The 21,715-nt window shown below is 44.7% G+C and overlaps 1 protein-coding gene and 1 pseudogene across 1 annotated transcript in view; one reads left to right on the top strand and one right to left on the bottom strand.

Moving 5' to 3' along the window:
- LOC126173477 (tyrosine-protein kinase Dnt-like) overlaps nucleotides 1-21,715 on the bottom strand; it is a 581,953-nt gene that overhangs the window by 169,254 nt on the left and 390,984 nt on the right. The window lies entirely within an intron of this gene.
- Nucleotides 14,214-14,331, top strand: LOC126100101 (5S ribosomal RNA; annotated as a pseudogene).

The raw sequence follows: 21,715 nt of genomic DNA, 5'->3' as shown, positions 1-21,715 counted from the left end.
TACTGCAGCGAGCATGTCTCCGCAAGCGATGGACAGGGATGCACACCCATGCATAACGGCAGCAACTCATTTAATATGATTTAATTATATCGATTTTTAAACTACATCTACATCTACATGGATACTCTGCAGATCACATTTAAGTGTCTGATACAGGGTTCATAGAACCACGTTCACAATTCTCTATTGCCGGCCGCGGTGGCCGAGCAGTTCTAGGCGCTTTGAGTCTGGAACCACGCGGCTGCTGCGGTCGCAGGTTCGAATCCTACCTCGGGCATGGATGTGTGTGATGTCCTTAGGTTACTTAGGTTTAAATAGTTCTAAGTCTAGGGGACTGGACCTGAGATGTTAAGTCCCATAGTGCTTAGAGCCATTTTTGAACAGTTCTCCATTTTTCCAATACCGTATACTGTGCGGAAAGAATGAACATCTGTATCTTTCCGTACGAGTCCTGATTTCCCTTATTTTCTCATGGTGGTCGTTTCTAGGACAGCGTCAACAAATTATTTTCGCATTCGGAGGAGAAAGTTGGTGATTGGAATTTGTCAGAAGATTCCGCCGCAACGAAAAGCGCCTTTGTTTTAATGATATCCATCCCAAATCCAGTATCATTTGAGTGACACACTCTCCCCTATTTCGCGATAATACAAAACGTGCTGCTCTTCTTTGAACTTTTTCGATGTACTGCGTCAGTTGTATCTGATAAGGATCCCACAACGCGCAGCTGTATTCTAAAGGAGGACGGACAAGCGTAGCGTAGGCAGTCTCTTTAGTAGATCTGTTACATTTCCCAAGTGTCCTGCCAATAAAACGCAGTCTTTGGTTGGCCTTCCCCACAACATGTTATGTGTTCCTTCCAATTTAGATTGTTCGTAATTGTAATTCATAGGTATTTAGTTGAATTAACGGCCTGTAACCGAAATTTAAAGGATTCCTTTTAGCACTCACTTGGATGACCTCACACTTTTCGTTATTTAGGGTCCAAAAATGGCTCCAAGCACTATGGGACTTAACATTTGAGGTCATCAGCCCCCTAGACTTAGGATTACTTAAACCTAATTAACCTAAGGACATCACACACATCCATGCCCGAGGCAGGATTCGAACTTGCGACCGTAGCAGCAGCGCGGTTCCGGACTGAAGCGCCCATAACCGCTCTTCCAGAGCGGCCGGCATTTAGCGTCAATTGCCTATTTCCGCACCATTCAGATATCTTTTCTATATTGTTTAGCAATTTCTTTTGATTTTCTGATGACTTTACTAGTCGATAAAGGACAGCGTTATCCGCAAACAACCGAAGACGGTTGCTCAGATTGTCTCCCAAATCGTTCATATAGATACGGAACAGCAAAGGTCCTATAATACTACCTTGAGGAACGCCAGAAATCACCTCTGTTTTACTCGATGAATTTCCATCAATTACTACGAACTATGACCTCTCTGACAGGAAGTCACAAATCCAGTCACGTAACTGAGACGATATTCCATAAGCAAGCAATTTGACTACAAGCCGTTTGTGTGGTACAGTGTCAAAAGCTTTGCGGAAATCGAGGAATACTGAATCAATTTGAAATCCTTTGCCGATAGCATCCAACACTTCGTGGGAGTAGAGAGCTAGCTGTGTTTCACAAGAACTAGTGGGCCCATTAGCTAGTGACCTATATCAATCAAATCCTAATTTAAAGAGAACTCATAGTCTGTAATCAAAAGCCGTCCGGTGTGGCCGTGCAGTTCTAGGCCCTTCAGTCTGGAACCGCGAGACCGCTACGGTCGCAGGTTCGAATCCTGTCTCGGGCTTGGATGCGTGTGATGTCCTTAGGTTGGTTAGGTTTAATTAGTTCTAAGTTCTAGGCGAATGATGACCTCAGAAAAGTCGCATAGTGCTCAGAGCCATCTGAAACATTTTGTAATCAAAAGTATAAATTAAATTTTATTCGGGCATTCTCCCTGTGTCAAAAGGCTGGACTAACTGCTACCGTGCTTCCATATGCTTTGCGGCGACAAATCGTTACAGACTACGTTTGATCCTATTGTCGTATGTTTTCACCCGTGGCAATTTTTGCTATTATCGTAATTGTGAAACACGCAGTGCAGAAGCTCTCGTCGACTTTGTTTTAAGTTTATTTTTCGTATCTTGCGTTAATCGGGATGATTCGAATAGTGAAGAGTTTCGAATAGGCTTTTTATTACACATTATCTGGGAATACAATCACGCACATTATTGTTCTTTTTTTCTTTTCTGCAGGCTTTGCCCAGTCTAATACTGCTTTTTCAGGATTTGGCGTGTTTTGTTTCATTATTTGACTTGTGGCCGGATGCTCTTCCTGACGTCACAGTCGTCAAGTTAACTCTCAGGGGGCGGCAGGAGTGGCCGAGCGGTTCTAGGCGCTACAGTCTGCGCCATATGTCTGTGAATCGTGTCGACTTCCTTCTTTGTGATATCCAGTTTTAACTGCTGGTGTATCGTAGTATTTACGGTGGAATTTGGGGACTAGCCCTGTCTAGCCGGAACCAGCCCACAGTCGATCAAAGTCTGCTCAGCTAGCGCGCTGTGCGTTACACTATACTAGCAGGTCAGTCTTATACATTTTGCTATATCTCATTGACGTACTTTCGGACCACAAGTATATTTTGGACTGTGGTGAGACCATTCTGGTAACCACGTAAGTAATTCCACAACAGGAAACAGAAAACCAGAACGCCGTTCCTGACAGAGTAGTCGTTGTGAGGATTCAACTTTTTTTTAACGAATCTGTCATCGAGATTTGTAGAAAGAAAGAAAAAGAAAAACCACAGTTAGTGAGCGGGATCTCCATCAACGCCTGGCACTAGTCGGCGATCCCTGGTGTTTGTTTAAGGTTTCAGAACGCGCGCGCCCCCCGCCAAACACGCGCAGTTAATTTTATCCCGGGCAGCTGAGTCCGGCCGTTGTCCGCTACAATAACTGTTTGCGAGCGTTCCCAGGCGTCGCGGCGGCCCTGCCCGAGGTGACGAAACGCAGCCAGCGGCGGCGCGCCGCGTAAACACGGCGGGGCAGAGAGCGGGGTGGGCGCCTCGCCTCGCGCGCTGCCCGGGGATTAGCGCCGAGCAGGCGGAGATCGCATTTCTGAGACGTGTGCGCCGAGCCTAGTAGGCTGCCGAACTTATCCGTCGCACTCAGGATGAAGGCCGATTCACACGAGACGTCAACGGAAAGATATGGAGCGTCAGGCGACGTCACCGTCAACACGTTTCTGGCCAACGGAATATACGGGCCCTGGAACCAACTGGTGACGTCACACTAGACGGCTTGTTCGCCACATTTCGCATCTGCTCGGCTCCGTGCAGGGCCGACGCGAGATCAATATTTCATTGAAAAGGTACCATCTGAAAGTCTTAATTTCGTCGTGTGCTATCGACAATTCGCATGCATTTAAAGACGCAGTCAAGAACTACTAAATTCTTTTGAAATTGTTATTCGCACTATCTTTCAAATTCCGAAGGTCGCGGGGGTAAAATACAGGGAGCGAAAGGCTATTTACAAATTGCACAGAAACCAAATGGCAGTTATAAGACTCCAGGGACATGTAAGGGAAGCAGTGGTTGGGAAGGGAGTGAGACAGGGTTGTAACCTATCCCCGATGTTATTTAATCTGTATATTGAGCAACCAGCGTACTCTAAAATGGTTCAAATGGCTCTGAGCGCTATGGGACTTAACTTCCGAGGTCACCAGTCCCCTAGAACCTAACTAACCTAAGTACAGCACACACATCCATGCCCGGGGCAGGATTCGAACCTGCGACCGTAGCGGTCACGCGGTTCCAGACTGCAGCGTCTAGAACCGCTCGGCCAACCCGGCCGGCTGTAATTCTGTCAGACAGAGCAAAGGACCTGGAAGAGCAGCTGAACGGAATGGACAGTGTCTTGAAAGGAGGGTATAAGATGAACATCAACAAAAGCAAACCGAGGATAATGGAATGTAGTCGAATTAAGTCGGGTGATGCTGAGGGAATTACATTAGGAAATGAGACACTTAAAGTAGTAAAGGAGTTTTACTATTTTGGGGAACAAAGTAACTGATGATGATCGAAGTAGAGAAGATATAAAATGTGGATTGGCAATGGCAAGGAAAGCGTTTCTGAAGAAGAGAAATTTGTTAACATCGAGTATAGATTTAAGTGTCAGGAAGTCGTTTCTGAAAGTATTTGTATGGAGTGTAGCCATGTATGGAAGTGACACGTGGACGATAAATAGTTTAGACAAGAGCAGAATAGAGTTTTCAAAATGTGGTGCTACAGAAGAATGCTGAAGATTAGATGGGTAGATCACATAACTAATGAGAAGGTATTGAGTAGAATTGGATAGAAGATAAATATGTGGCACAACTTGACTAGAAGAAGGGATCGGTTGGTAGGGCATATTCTGAGGCATCAAAGGATCACCAATTTAGTATTGGAGGGCAGCGTGGAGGGTAAAAATCGTAGTGGGAGACCAAGAGATGAATACACTAAACAGATTCAGAAGGATGTAGGTTGCAGTAGCTACTGGGAGATGAAGAACCTTGTACAGGATAGTTTAGCATGGAGAGCTGCATCAAACCAGTCTCTGGACTGAAGACCACAATAACAACAACAACTTTCGCACCTCGCCAGAGACGTCTCCCTGGCACACGTGAGACCTGCATTGTCACATGGTGTGACGTACCCGCCACGTGGTCGACGCCCACGAGAAAGACAGGCCTTGGCGGGTACGTCACAGCGCGTAGCACAACAGGCCTTACGGGTACCAACAGCCGCCTCCGTCGGGGGGCGAGTAACTATTTCAAATGACAAATTAAAACTGTGTGCCGGGCCGAGACTCGAACTCGGGACCTTCGCCTTTCGCGGGCAAGTGCTCTACCAGCTGAGCTACCCAAGCACGACTCACGCCCCGTCCTCACAGCTTTACTTCTGCCAGTATCTCGTCTCCTACCTTCCAAACTTTACAGAAGCTCTCCCGCGAACCTTGCACATTCTATTTCAAATCAGTTTATTAATTCTTAACTGTGCGTTTTAATGCTTGCAAGCTCTCGATAGCACACGAAAAAGTTACGATCTACAGTGAGTAGCTTTTCATTGACAAATTCATTTCCCGTGGACACTGCAAGGAGCCGAGCGTTCACGAAGTGTGACACGCAGGCCGACTAGTCTAACGTCACAAGTTCGTTCCAGGGTCCGATCTCTCGTGAGGCCCGCAGATGGCGGAGGGTTCAAACTAGACGGAACGTCATCACGACGTCATTTCGCTTAGCCCAGGTCCGAAAGGTGAAAGTAGTGCTATGAGATACCATCCTTGACATGAAAAGTCGAAATATAGTACTGGAATTAAGGAAGTAACAAGGATGAATTTTATTAATGGCCAAAGCAAACTTCATAACCGATGTTTGTATGGTAAATTGCTGAAAGGTGCAACAGCATTTCGAAACAAAGAAATTAATCTGCTAGGAAAAATATGTACATACAAACACAGCATACTATTCTTCCACAAAATTTCGGGCGAAGATGGCCAGAAGACTCTGCGCCGAAATATTGTGGCAGGAAGTTGTAAACATCCGGCAGTTCGCCCGAAATTTTGTGGAACAATATGTACGCCCGGAAAGTTTTAAATCCCACACATCATACTATGTTTATAAGGGAATACAGACTCTATAGTCTGTTTTTCTTATCCATAATGTCCTTTTTCCCTACGTAATAAATAATGTCAGGAACAGTTGTACGTTTCTCCTTCAGCAGAGCTCACTTTTTCCTCTTAATAAAATGTTACTCAATGAAACACGCTTCATGAATTTATATTCTTATTTACATACATTGTACATGTTAACTGTGTTCAGTTATTGTAAAACTTAAATCAATTTTCCCTTTCAGATATTTGACATCTCCTATAGAAGAATACTGAATGGAAAAAATATCCAAGTTGTCAACGAACACTTGCAATGGGTCACGAACAAAGCAAACTAATAAGATAACGACTGAGAAGAAGCAAAAGAGCGAAATCCGGTACTGTAATATGAGAGCACGACCTGCCCTGGGCAGCGGGTCAGGTGCTGACGCGTGGACGCAAAACCGTTAGTCTATACTGACAGGCACAACCCACTTAGTGGTGCAGTTACGACCGTGCGAAAGACATCAGATAGTAAATGATGTGAGGTGTTTGTGGGAAGACTTTTAGACGCAGAGACACAACAACTATCATACTGCAGTGACTACACATTAATATGCCAATGATCACAGTTTCTGTGTTTATACCCCTAACAGCCTGCATATAGATTACTGACTACTTATCAATGAGCCTAACGAACTATTGGTAACAATGATGGGTTAGTAAAAAATTATATGGCTTCATCGCTGGACCATAAATGAACCTGTTTTAATATCTACAGAGCTTCCTTGCATTTAGGAAATGCCATCATGAAGCCACCAAAAGCTGCTATACTGTATATTTGTTCACAGGGAAGCAGCTCCGGTCACACGGTCACTGTGAAGTCATTATGCCTAAAAGGTGTAAGAAACATTAACTGGTAACAAAGTTATGGTCAACATTTGTTTAAAACACTACATCCAGTTAAAGGAAGGTTACTTCGTGCATTTATCTGCATATGGGATCTTGAAAGCAATCGCTGTACTAAGGAAGGCAAACTTCATCCTTTACAGTCGGCGGCTTATGACACGACTTTGACCAGACGGTAGGCTGAAGAATGCAGATAATATGTTGGTAAAAACTTCCTAGCAGATTAAAACTGTGTGCCGGACCGAGACTCGAACTCGGACTTTTGCCTTCAACGGGCAAGTGCTCTACCAACTGAGCCACCCAAGCACGATTCACGCCCCGTCCTCACAGATTTACTTCCGCCAGTACCTCTCCTCCTACCTTCCAAACTTCATAGAAGCTCTCCTGCGAAGCAGCAGAACTAGCACTCCTGGAAGAAAGGATATTGCGGAGACGTGGCTTAGCCACAGCGTGGGGGATGTTTCCAGAATGAAGTATGTCGATTGTTGCAGAAGACAATAGATCCACTCGCCACACGTGCTTGTGGTTCTCATGCTCTTGTACGTACGTGGCGTAAGTAGGTACCGGCCATGGTGACCAAGCGGTTCTAGGCGCTTCAGTCTGGAACCGCGCGACAGCTACGATCGCAGGTTCGCATCCTGCCTCAGGCATGGATGTGTGTGATGTCTTTTGGTCAGTTAGGTTTAAGTAGTTCTAAGTTCTAGGGGACTGATCACCTCATATGTTAAGTTCCATTGTGCTCAGAGCCATTTGAACCATTTTGTAAGTAGGTGACTTCAGGAGTTCCCTTGACCGAAACGCAACTACATCTATGCGCCACAGCGGAGGGTACTCCTGGTACCACTATCCCCCCCCCCCCCTCCCCTCTTCCACCTTTTACTGTTGCATTGTGAGAAGAATGACTATTGGTGAAGCTCTGTATTATCTCTAATTTCTCTGATTTTCTTGTCGCGTTCATTTTACAACACGCATGTTGGAAGAAGAAATCTGTTGCCCGATTCTTCCCGGAACGTACTCTCTCGGAATTTCAATTTCAAACTTTTCCGTGATGCATAACGCGTCTCTTGTTGCGTGTTTGTTAAGCATGCCCTCAACACTCTCGCGTCCCGACTAACGATCCCGCGACGCGACTCGCCGCTCTTCGTTGAAGACACTCCACCTCTTCTGCTAATTCTATATAGTAAGGGTCCAGGCCCGATGAGCAGTACCCAAGAATCGGCCAAACAAGTGTTTTGAAAGCCACTTCTTTCGTGGACGATTTATATTAATTAAGCTTCTTCCAGTGATTCTACATCTACATCTACATGATAACTTTGCAGTTCACAATATTAAGTGGCTGGCACGACGTTCATTGAACCATCTTCATCTGTTTCTCTACCGTTCCTTTCTTGAACGGCGTGTGGGAGAATCACGCACTTAAAATCTGTCTGTCCGAACTCTGATTTCTCTTGTTTTTTCATGATAATCTTTACTCCCTATGTAGGTGGCCACCAACAAAATATTTTCGCAATCGGAGGAGAAATTTGGTGATTTGTCATGAGAAGATCAAAAACGCTTGGTTCAGTGAGTGAAACCTCATTTCACTTATCTTGGTCGTGGCACTGTCTCCCCTATTTCGCAATAATAGAAAATGAGTTGCCGTTCTTTGAAATTTTTCAATGTCCCTCGTCAGTCTCATCTGAAGCGGATGTCACATCGCGCAACAATACTCCACAAAAACACGGACGAGCGTGTAAGCAGTCTCTTTAGTAGACCTGTTGCACTTTCTAAGTGTTTTGCCAATGAATCGCAGTCGTCGGTTTGCTTTATCACAACATCATTATTGTGACCTTTTAAAAAATAAGTTACTCGTACTTGTAATCCCTAAGTACTTAATCGAATTTACAGTCTTTAGATTTTTATGATTTATCGTGTAATCGAAATTTAGCGGATTTGTTGTAGTGCTCGTTGCTTAGAGTCAATTCCCGCTTTCGCACCACACAGATATCTTGTCTAAAGAAATAATCTTTCAATTCGTTTCGATCATCTAATGACTTTACACGAAGCATCATCATCATCTGCAAACAATCGCCGGCCGCTGTGACCGAGCGGATCTACGCGCTTCAGTCTGGAACAGCGCGACCGCTAAGGTCGCACGTTCGAATCCTTCCTCGGGCATGGATGTGTGTGATGTCCTTAGGTTAGTTAGGTTTAAGTAGTTTTAAGTTGCAGGGGACTGATGGCCTCAGATGTTAAGTCCCATAGTGCTCAGAGCCATTTGAACCATTTTTGCAAACAATCTATGAGGACTGTTCAGATCGTATCCTGTGTCGTTTACGTAGATCAGGCACAGCAGAGGGCCTATAACACTTCCTTGGGGAGCGCCAGATATTATTTCTGGTTTGCTCTAAGACTTTCCATCAGTTACTACGAACAGTGACCTTTGGTTCAAATGGCTCTGAGCACTATGGGACTTAACATCTATGGTCATCAGTCCCCTAGAACTTAGAACTACTTAAACCTAAATAACCTAAGGACATCACACAACACCCAGTCATCACGAGGCAGAGAAAATCCCTGACCCCGCCGGGAATCGAACCCGGGAACCCGGGCGTGGAAAGCGAGAACGCTACCGCACGACCACGAGCTGCGGGCGGTGACCTTTGTGACAGGAACTCAAGAATCCAGTCGCACAGCTGAGGCGATACTACACATGCACGCAATTTGATTAGAAAACGCTTGTTAGGAACTGAGCCAATAGCGTTCTGGAAATCTAAAAATATGAAATAAATTCAACATCCCTTGCCGATAGCATTCATTACTAAATGAGAATAAAGAGCTAGTTGCGTCTCAAAAGAACGGTACTTTCTGAATCCGTGCTGATTATCCGTTATTAAACCTTTTTTTTAGGTACTTCAAGGTGTTCGAACACAGTATATGTTACAAAATTGTTAAGGCTTCCGTGGCCACTTGTTGACAAACCGCCTATTGGTTTCTTCTGTCTCTTGTTCTTCGGCCGACGTCTGATGAACGTCGGCCGAAGAACCCGAGACGGAAGCCAATAGGCAGTTTATCACAGTATATGTTCCAAAGCAATACGGCAAATCGACGTTAGTGATATGCTTCTGCAATTCGGCGAATTACTCTTATTTCCTTTCTCGGATATTGCTGTGACTTGTGAAACTTCCCTGTCTTTAGGTACGGAACTTTCGCTGTGCGAGCAATTGTGTATAATCGCAAAGTATGAAGCTATTGTATCAGCGTAGTCTGAAAGAAATCTGAGTGGTAGACAATCTGGATCGGGAGCTTGCCTTTTTTAAGTGATTTAAGCTGCTTCGCTACACCGAGGGTATCTACTTCTACGTTACTTATGTTCGCAGTCGTTCTTTATGCAATTTCTGGAATATTTAATTCGTCTTCTTTGGTGAAAGAGTTTCGGAAAGCCGTGTTCAGTAATTTGCTTTAGTGACACTGTTATCAGTGACATCATCTTTTTTATCGCGCAGCGAACGTATTGATTGCGTCTTGTCTACATCTACATTTATATTCCGCAAGCCACCCAACGGTGTGTGGCGGAGGGCACCTTACGTCCCACTGTCATTACCTCCCTTTCCTGTTCCAGTCGCGTATGGTTCGCGGGAAGAACGACTGCCGGAAAGCCTCCGTGCGCGCTCTAATCTCTCTAATTTTACATTCGTGATCTCCTCGGGAGGTATAAGAAGGGGGAAGCAATACATTCGATACCTCATCCAGAAAGGCACACTCTCCAAACCTGGACCGCAAGCTACACCGCGATGCAGAGCGCCTCTCTTGCAGAGTCTGCCACTTGAGCTTGATAAACATCTCCATAACGCTATCACGCTTACCAAATAACCCTGTGATGAAACGCGCCGCTCTTCTGTGTATCTTCTCTATCTCCTCCGTCAAACCGACCTGGTACGGATCCCACACTGATGAGCAATACTCAAGTATAGGTTGAACGAGTGTTTTGTAAGCCACCTCCTTTGTTGATGGACTAGATTTTCTAAGGATCCTCCCAATGAATCTCAACCTGCCACCGGCCTTACCAACAATTAATTTTATATGATCATTCCACTTCAGATCGTTCCGTACGCATACTCCCAGATATTTTACAGAAGTAACTGCTACCAGTGTTTCTTCTGCTATCACATTACCATAGAATAAAGGATCCTTCTTCCTATGTATTCGCAATACATTACATTTGTCTACGTTAAGGGTCAGTTGCCACTCCCTGCACCAAGTGCCTATCTGCTGCAGATCTTCCTGGATTTCGCTGCAATTTTCTCTAATGCTGCAACTTCTCTGTATACTACAGCATCATCCGCGAAAAGCCGCACGGAACTTCCGACACTCATATATATATTGTGAAAAGCAATGGTCCCATAACAGTCCCCTGTGGCGCGCCATTAAGAACAACATACTGTGTTCTGTTTGCTAAAAACTCTTCAATCCAGCCACACCGCTGGTCTGACATTCCGTAGGCTCTAACTTTGTTTATCAGGCGACAGTGCGGAACTACATCGAATGCCTTCCGGAAGTCAAGGAAAATTGCATCTACCTGGGAGCCTGTATCTAATATTTTCTGGGTCTCATGAACAAATAAAGCGAGTTGGGACTCACACGGTCGCTGTTTCCGGAATCCATGTTGATTCCTACAGATTAGTTTCTGGGTTTCCAGATATTACATGATACGCGAGCAAAAAACATGTTCTAAAATTCTACAACAGATCGATGTCAGAGATATCGGCCTATAGTTTTGCGCATCTGCTCGACGACCCTTCTTGACAACTGGAACTACCTGTATTCTTTTCCAATCATTTGGAACCTTCCGCTCCTGTAGAGACTTGCGGTACACGGCTGTTAGAAGGGGGCAAGTTCTTTCGCGTACTCTGTGTAGAATCGAATTGGTATCCCGTCAGGTCCAGTGGACTTTCCTCTGTTGAGTGATTTCAGTTGCTTTTCTATTCCTTGGACACTTATTTCGATGTCAGCCATTTTTTCGTTCGTGCGATGATTTAGAGAAGGAACTGCAGTGCGGTCTTCCTCTGTGAAACAGCTTTGGAAAAAGGTTTTTGTCGCTGGTATACTTCACATATGACCAGAATCTCGTTGGATTTTCCGCCAGATTTCGAGACATAGTTTCGTTGTGGAAACTATTGAAAGCATCTCTCAATCCCAACCTGGCGTCTGCTTTTCTTTCCATTGGTTTTACGTCGTCATTGCAGTTTACGTAACTGCTCGGTATTTTTACGGTAGTTACTGTTTCCACGCGAGTGTAATCCGGCAGTAGTGGGTATCTTCACTTATTTATACGCAGTGTCGTATATTTACTTACGTTCAATGTCAACTGACAGTCCTTGAACCAATCGTCGATCCACTGGGCAATTTGCGATCGTGTTGTTTCCAGTCGATAGGGGTAAGCTAAATGGGTCGCGCCAATTCAAGCATTCGACCAGCAAGTGAATCAGGCAGCTTTAAAAACACTCTGCTGCTCCACACGCCAGCTGTATCGGAGCACGGCACTCAGCAACTCGCATCGGGAGCACCTGCACTGGAAGTTAAACGAGAGCTGAAATAACGCCGTTCACGCGGAAGAAGTTTAATTGTAGGCTGCCGATCGCGTGCACAAGCCGCGCAGCCAAAGAACGCGCGGATACGCGATCGCAGATCGGGGCAAAAATTTGCAGTTGCTACGCGCCAGCTACGCGCAGGAATGCCGTCGCTGATAGCAGAGCTGATGGAGAGGCTGTGAGAGCGGGCCACGGCGGCCTCTTGACCAGTCTACGGGCCTGCGGGCCAACTGCGGCCGGGCAACGAGGAGAGAGGAGACCGGCGAGCGGCGCTAATTGCAGTGGAGAGGCTGCCTGGTGGAACGGGTGGCCGGGGGGGGGGGGGGGCGGTTGAGGCAGAGCTAATCGCTGCCGGGATGGGACACGCCACAAATAAACACGTCAGCGCGCGTTTGTTTTCGGGACGGCGCCTCCCCTCCCCTCCCCTCCCCGCCGCTCCGCAACCACACTTCATCTCCGGTTGCCGGCTGCAGCCCGCTGCACCGCCTCGTCACCCACGCTGTCATTCTCCACGCCGTTTCCTGCGCTGACACGACTCGTTCTGGTCTTTTTGTTCTCCCGCACAGACGTCCGGATGTTGCACCTACCCTGTATCGCCGCATTACCTCCTCTACGCTCCTCTGCCTTCGCACTCGTCACCTGTCACCTGTCAACTGTCACGATTTCTTCCGGGCGATTCAACTTCACTACTCTGGTCTGGTTTACCGAGAACTTGCGTCGCATCTGCAACCGGTATTCGTGGCCCACCACACTCCAGTTTTCTACGTCTAAATCGGTATGACGACTCTGCACTTCACACTTAAATGCCTGGATGAGGGTTCATCGAACCACTTTCGCAGTATTTCTCTACCGTTCCACCTTCGGAGACCACGCAGGAGAAACGAACACTGAAATCTCTCAGCGTGAGCTTTAATTTCTCTTATTTTATTTCGACGATCATTTCTCCCTAAGGGTATGTGTTTTATGTCTGCCTGGAGTGGCAAACATAAGTTGGAATTGGTAGCAGGACGTGACCGGGGTGTGACGCAAGATCTGATGGCCGAGAAAATATTAGTCTCAAAGTAAGGCACCAACTATCAGGAAGATTACTTCTCTTTATTCTCCACACTGAAGCAGGCACCGTCTATTGCTCTCATAGCAAGTAGCTACGTAATTAAGTTCACAATACAATTCACAAATCCACAGTGCAATCCAAATCGTAACTAAGTTCTAAGCCCAAGGTTGTCATATAAGATCTATCCAATAACACTTCGATATTAACACAGCTAGCGAGCAAGAGCGAATGGCCGTGGCGCCAGGTCTGTGCTCCCGTTATATCTTGTGGCCATAGAGGGAGCTGCAGGCAAGAACTATAGAATGGCGCGACGTCTTCAGCCAGAGATAACGCCATGAACCTCCGGCGGCATATCATATCCGGGACACTCTCTCCCCTATTTCGCGATAGCACAAAACCAGCAGCTCCTCTTCCAACTTTTTCAATGTTCTCCTTCAGTCCTATCCGGCAAGGTCCCTGGTAATCCATCGAGGGCATTGGGACAGCGGCTGGACATGAACTACCCGAATAACGATAATTGAAACAACAGTTGTACTGTAATTCAACGTCGTTTATTCGAAACGAGTTACCAGTTTCGACGCCAAAAAGCGTCGACGATAACATGTCACAATCGGGTCAGGCATGCTTTAACATTTCAAAATGTACTTGAGAATGGCTATGAGGCCGAAATCATGAGTGTGTAATATAAATAAAATGAACTGCGAATCGGAGGAAATTTCTTTCAAACAGTTCTACATGACCGTGGTCGCCCACGAAGGAAAGATCATTAAAACAGTTGGAGAGTGTACAGATCTCGCCACATCGGCAGACGCCCCTGTTTTAGCAACTGCCATTCCAACTCGCATATCGTTTCCGTGACGCTCTCTCCCCTATTTCGCGATAGTAGGAAACGGTCTTCCGCTTCTTATAACTTTTTCACTGTTTTCCGTCAATCCTATTTGGTCAGGATCCTATACCGCACGGTATTAGTCTAGTAGAGAATGGAGAGGCGTAGTGTAAAGAGAGGATTTGTTGCATCTTCTGAGTGTTCTGCCAGTAACACGCACTCTTTGATTCGCCTTCAGCCAACGGCCTTGCCGCAGTGGTAACATCGGTTCCCGTCAGATCACCGAAGTTAAGCGCTGTCGGGCTAGGCTACTACTTGGATGGGTGACCATCCGGTCTGCCGAGCACTGTTGACAAGCGGGGTGCACTCAGCCCTTGTGAGGCAAAACTGAGGAGCTGCTTGACTGAGAAGTAGCGTCTCCGGTCTCAGAAACTGACATACGGCTGGGAGAGCGGTGTGCTGACCACATGCCCCTCCATATACGCATCCACTGACGTCTATGGGCTGATGATGGCACGGCGGCCGATCGGTACCTTTGGGCCTTCCTGGCCTATTCGGCAGGAGTTCAGTTTTAGTTTGATTCGCCTTCCCCAAAACATTATCTATGTGATCGTTGAAGTTTAAGTTGTTCGTAAACATTATCCCAAGGTATTTAGTTGAATTGGCAGCTTTTAGATTTGTGTGATATATTTTGTAATCGAAATTTAATAGTTTCCTTTAGCACTCATCTGGATGACTTTCTTTAACGAAAACTAAAAGCAATCACTCAGCGATTGAGGAATATTCTAGCAATTTCCACGGTAAGGTTGCATTTATGAAATAATATTACTGCTTCAGCCACTCTTTACTAACATGTATTAGCAGGACGCGTTTCGGCAGCATACCGCCATAATCAGCTGCACTACTGTTACCTGTACATTAATCTGATGCATGGTGAGGATTATTGGTAGGTGTGCCAGTGAAGCTATGTACCAAAATATAACCCTGTACACAAAGGTTCTTTTACTTTAGTACAGGGGTAAATTTCGGTACATAACCTCACTTTGACACATCCAACAAGCAAAAAATCCTCATCATACGTCAGCTTAATTTACTGTAGAGCACATGATGATGGCAGCCTGTTGCCAAAACGCGTCGTGCTGGTAAATTTTAGGTAAAAGTAACTGAATTTGAAAATACTGTTTCATAAATTTATATCTCAATCACCGACCTTAATCAGTTCTATCCAGCATGGGCAAATTTAAGATTACACTGATTTAAACATTTCATACTGAATTTTAAATGCAATATAGAGTGTTATTTTGAAGAAGGAAACCTGCCACTTAATTTGTAACACTTAATTAGATCAGAGTAACTGTTGCATGAAATCAATTTGCTGGTTTGTCAACAGTTCACATCGGGAGGAAAAAAACACGGCTGATGTCTCCTACGCCACATTAACAATAAGAATTATCACTAAAGATTATCTCGAACCTGTATTCACGAGGTTTGCTGGGGAATGTTCTGTGGTTAAATCTCATGCGAATTATGGAACTTTGTATTTCCTTTAACTGTTCGGAGCCAGGGTGTCGAGAGAATGTTTGGCTGTACTTGACCATAATACTTCTCTTTACTGCGTATCGTTAATTGATATTCGTCTTCCCATTAGCATCTTGCTCTTCTTTGAACTATGGTCTTCAGGTCTGTTGGCGGTAATAAGATTTTAAATGTGCTGTTTTGAGCAGCGGTCTTCGCTAAGTCGTCGATTATCACTGTGTATCACGAATTAAAGTTCCCGCCGGGTTTTTCTAGAGATAGGTGAAGGCTAATCTCAAGAACTACTGTACGGATTTTGATACGGTTTCCACTAATAGGTACACTGAATCAGGAGGAAGATTTTTTAATACAGGGTGTCGCAGAAATATTGCGGCAAGCTTCAAGAGGCTGTAGAGGGTGTTTTAAGGAACAAATTGAGGACAGGAATCCGTGTCTGCAAACGTCATCCAACGACGGGCTACAGAGCGTAAAAGTTACAGACGCCGGCGCCCGCCACTAGGGCGCCCCTTCGGCAAAGTAAACAGCTGGAAGTCTTGCCTGTCATTGATTTCTATCGTCACGCATTGAGCATTTCTGCATTTTATTGTGTGCTAACCATAGTTCCTAAGCAAGACCCGACCAGCTAAACAAGTCAGTTTCCGACATACCTGTATGAGAATACCTTTCCCGTTTTTACGGTGAACAATAAATACTAGTTACTCCATTTCCACATCCAAGTAGCTGTACTGCATTTATTGCTGTCAGAATTAGTTACGACAGATTTCAAAGCAACACGGCTACATTTTTAGGCACAAAAGTTGGCAGTCGATACACAGCATATCACCCGAACGCGAGACAGCTTATCCATTCACCAATAATTATGAAAACATCTCACATGACGAAAAGATAGGTTGATGTGTTTCCATAGCTAGGCTGTAAATTGCGTGCATCCGTCCGTCCACATTATCAGGCTGAAGTCCAGTCATACTCATACTTTCAACTACAATTCATCGCACCGTACTGCAATACTTTTCAGCAATGTCAGCAGGTGCAAAGTGTCACATTTTGGAAATAAAACCCTATTAACTTTGGTACAGTTCGAAACTGAACTAATATACTTACAAGTATTTTTTACATCTCACGAATCGATCACACAGATTGTACACCTACATACATACTCGGCAAGCAACCATGCGATGCATGGTGGTGAGTACCAGCTAGTCATTCCCTTCTTGTCCCACTCACAAACGGAGCGAGAGAAAAACGACTGACCGTATACTTCATTAAGAGTCGAGATTTCTTTTGTCTTGTCTTAGTGGTTCTTACGCGGGGTGTACGTTAGTGGAAGTAGAATTATTCTGTAGTCTGTCGCAAAAGCTGGTTGTCTAAACTTTCTCGATAAAGTTTCGTAAAGACAAGTCTTCTTCTCTTCAGGGATTTCTATTTTAATTCAAGGAGCATTTCCCCAATACTCGCCCGTTAATCGAACCTCCCGGTGACAAATCTAGGACCATGCCTTTCAGTTGCTTCGATGTCTTTCTGTAATAGGATCTGCTGGGGATCCCAGACATTCGAGCAGTACACACGAAAGGATTGCACTAACGTTCTCTACGCGGTCTTCTTCATACACGAGCTAAAGTTTTCTGGAATTCTCCCAATAAACGAGGTCTACCATTCGCCTTCCCTACAAGCCACCTTACGTGCTTGTTCCGTTTCACGTTGCTTCGCAACATTACTCCTAGATATTTGATCGACGAGATTGTGTCAAGCAGCACACAACTCTACTGTATTCGAATATTACAGAAGTTTTTAATTTAACTTTATTGTTTTACTCATCTGTATTAACTCCAGCCCCGTAGGCCGTGGTTAAGCCATGTCCCCGCGATAGCCTTTCTTCCAGGAGTACGACTGCACGCGAGTACTGCGGGATAGCTTCGGTAGATGAGAGGTACTGGCAGAACTCAAGCTGCCTAATAATACTTCCCACGAAAAGTAAGGTTTCGGGACTGATTCCCAGCCCGGCATACGGTCATAACCTGTTACGAAGTTCCAAATTAAAACTGTGTTACAACTTTGAGCAACTGACGAACACAGAGTACATTTCTACAGTACAAGAATGGGAGTCTTCCCACTACTTACTTGTAACTCATAAGCTCCAGTTGGTGCATTAATTAACAGAATTTTTAAGTACAGTTAGTTCCTATCGCCTACTGTGAGTGACGCTGCAAATTTATTTAAGTTAATCTGACAGCTACTGGTCACTAAATTAGCTGAATAAGTTTTGTTTTATTTATTTAATAAAACTGCGTTTTTCGAGCTCTGGTCGCTCTTTTTCAAATAAGACGTACAATTAGAATGTAAAGACTACGAACAATGTTTCATCTAAGTACTATAAACGATTAATGCTCAGGAGAGTCGTTAATCAATATTTTATTAGTTTTTAATAGCAGGGAAGTTATGTAAAAACAACTTTTCAGGAATTCGGCCGGACGACGTCTTCGACAACAACCGATATTTCGACATGTGAACATCCCATAATTTTCAAGGTCAAATGATGACGTAGTCTTCACCTGTACAAATATTGGCGGTAGTCGTAGACGTCACCCGCCTGCATTCTCCGAAGTTGCTTCAACACTTTGTATACAGGGAAATATTAAAGTTTCACAGTTGAAGTACTGTTTATGTTTTTTGTGCTTTAATCGTATGCAGTATATGGAAACCAGTTCCAAGAGATTGAAATAAACAGTGATTAAATCATTAAAATGAAATAGTGACTGTCAAATGAATTAAAATACATGCATAAAATTCCATAACGGTAATCGTCTGCATCGTCACAGCCGTGTTTCCTTGAGAAATATGGAACGACCAACAGAATCACGAAAGTCGAAGGCTGGTTTTACTCAGAGAGGTACAGAGAGTAAAAATGTGCACGCCGAAATGCTCCAACGCAGCTGGGAGCTCAGCAGTTATCAACGAGTAGCAACGTCTGCAGCGTCATAAGCGGTTACACTTAACGATGCGTAGCGGGATGCCTGCATTCGAGGGGCGTGCACAGCCAACACTGCACCAATCTATTCAAACGCAACCGTCATCAAGCTTCCGGCCCTATACTGCATATGGCCAGATAAGATCAGCGACAGTTAACCTAGTTTTTATAAAGGCAGATACAATGTCAGTAAAGATCTGTGGCAAGTGTAACGTTATAGCTGATTATTTCAGTTACCGTTGAGGAGGGACAGTAAAAATGAATTTTCTGCAAGGAAATCAAAACCGATAAAGTTTGAAAATTTGATGTAGCTAGGAGTTCTTCATCTGGGGCAGCCGCAGGTTTATAAGTCCGTTTTGTAAAATGAAGAAACAGCCAACAGTTTCTTAGTCCACAATGTTTTATTGTACACATAAATGTTTTCGGAACACTCAAAGTCCTATCACTTAGTGGAAAAATGACAACACTTAATTATCCTCACCCCACAGTTGTCAGTAATTGAAGGTCATAAGAGGAACGTAAATTCCATGAAAACCGTCCCCCCTGCTGCGCGAGCGGGAACACAAACAGGAAAACTATGTGGATTAAGCAACTGTTGGTGGTTTCTTCATTTTCCAAAATTAATGTAAGACGGTACCCATAATGATTCTAAGACAACTGTTTGAAGTATTTTAGCATTTGCCTAAAAATAAAGAAATAATTATAAAAATTTAGGCCTCGATAGATTTTTTTTTTATTTTTGCGTTTCATCTACTTACATCTTCGAAATATGTATTATTGTGCTAAGAATTCTGACATGATAGAACAAAACGAAAGTAATTTTCATAACAAGCTTTATAAGTTTATTCTAGAACGCATAATTTTGAGAAATCACCTGACAATAATTTTAAAAATGTGTATGCCTATAGGCCAGACCTCAATGAAGCAGACGAGAAAGGAAAAGGGTAGTGTGTCACCACTGAAGCAGACAACAAAAGAGGATACTAATTGTGTTGGATGAAGAGCGGAAGGGAAGAAGAAAACAAAATCGAATAAGGGACCAGCGCGGTCCTACAGAACGTCTAAGGGACCAACCCCCCCCCCCCCCCCCCCCAGGAGATCGCGCAGTTAGCAGCTCGCCATTCCGCGAGGCACAAATGTGGAACGTCTCCAGGGGAGACGGTGTTGCAGACTGCTTTCTTTCTTGCTGCGCTGGCTGGCTGCGTTCACCCCTGAGTTGACCCTGAGTAACCAGCAGCGGAAGGTGTCGGGCGGACATAATGGCCGTTTGATAAGCGGGCCGTGTTGTGTTACCGCGGGCTGTTTGTTTTGTGGAGCGCGTGCTTAATGGAGAATCCATTAGCGGGCCCGGCCCAGGCGGGGGCGGCGCACACACACACACACACACACACACACACACACACACGGGAGCCAGCCTGCTGCTACAGCGCTCGGGCTGAGCGCGTTCACGCCTCGGGGCTGCTCTTCCTGCTTCTTCTCAGTCCTGCTTTCTGGAAGACTGAAACTGCAACAAGTGCACGCGTCACCTCCCCTCTCCGACCAACAATACTCTAGCAGTTTCTTCGTGGTGACTTTCGCGGGATCAGCATAACTGTTCGAGAGAAAAAAAAGGTGCCCTCCGAGTACTGTACAAGGTCTAGAACGGCCGATGAGAGGATCGATCCGATAAAGTGAAAATTTTGATTCTAGCCCATGGCTTAGACCAGTGACGAAATGAACATGCATTATGTACCGTAAACAATGTGACGACTATAACGTGATATTCTTGGCCGTATTTTTAAAAAGATTTCCGGTATCGTAAAGTAAGCTCTACAGCTGTAGTGCATACCGCGACAAACAGAAAAGAAGAGCTTTATCTCTTTATCAGAAAGGAAACTAATCGAGTATCGTACATTTGTAGCGGAGACTACGGTAGACGGCGAAAATTAAAAGTAAAACAGTTTCTCGTATAAAAAAAGACTGATAACTGGCCTAAACATTAAAATTCCCGCCTAAACAGAAGAGATACTATTTAGTTTCTCGCAACATAGATTTAAAAAAGTAACGAGAAGTCATCTCGAAACAGCGGAAAATATGAAAAATGGTTCAAATGGCTCTGAGCACTATGGGACTTTACAGCTGAGGTCATCAGTCCCCTAGAACTTAGAACTACTTAAACTTAACTAACCTAAGGACATCACACACATCCATGCCCGGGGCAGGATTCGAACCTGCGACCGTGGCGGTCGCGTGGTTCCAGACTGAAGCGCCTAGAACCGCTCGGCCACCACGGAAAATATAACAACAAATAACTACATGGAGAAACGCAGTTCAAAATGCGCACTACGAAATGATGTGCTTCGTGAATCTTGGAATCTCTCCTATGTTTTTATGACTTATTACGACAAGCTGAGTAAGACATGTTCACGTGACAAATAGCTTTATGTATATGACTACATCTTTGCTTGTTCGTTAGCACGATGATTTACTGCCCGATGAACTTCTAAGCCCAAGCGCGTAAGTGTACAAACAGCTTCTACACTGGCTGTACGTATGCAGAGACATTCCGTGGCGACAACGTGTCTTGTTACGCCGTATGTCGAACAGGCGGCCATTACTTCTCTTCCTCGGGGAATGGAATTCAGGTTATCTGCTACAGACGTGGAATTCCTGCTTAATGTATTTCAATCCGTAGCTGCGAATAATGATGTAAATTGAATGAAGGTCCACGTTAATCAGGAGCTACTGTCCACGCGCCCGTGCCATTTTCGCTGGCCACCGTTCTGCCACTGAGTCGTTGTACTTACACTGTATATGTACGAAATATGTCGTTTAAAGGAATCCATACTAAGTGATTAGGAGACCTTCGCAGCGCTATGACAACGCGTAGCGCGGGTATAGAAGCCTCTAATGACAACGCTGATAACTATTGGAGTATTTATGACAGCGATTTAGACTGTCTTTCTAAATATCCATTCCACATTTTGAGGGGTTGTTGTGGAGACTGGTCGCACATCATTTTAAATAGGAACTCACGATTGGAAACGTACCTCTCCCACTCAAGAGGAACGGACATCAAATAAGGTCTTCCATTCTCCGCGTCTGATGGTTGAAAGAGTGATGGTAATTCATTGTGATTCCGGTAACTGTTATATTTACATAGCTGCTTCATGAAATCACGAAAGCGGTATGCGAAGTTGTGGAAAAATATGCACAGTCTGCAAATGGCTGAATATGTCGCTGAGGAAAACATAATTGA

Source organism: Schistocerca cancellata, chromosome 1 (assembly GCF_023864275.1).
Source record: "Schistocerca cancellata isolate TAMUIC-IGC-003103 chromosome 1, iqSchCanc2.1, whole genome shotgun sequence".
Classification (NCBI taxonomy): Eukaryota; Metazoa; Arthropoda; class Insecta; order Orthoptera; family Acrididae; genus Schistocerca; species Schistocerca cancellata.
The sequence above is the reverse complement of the archived record's forward strand: the minus strand, read 5'-3'. Positions and strand labels throughout refer to the sequence as shown.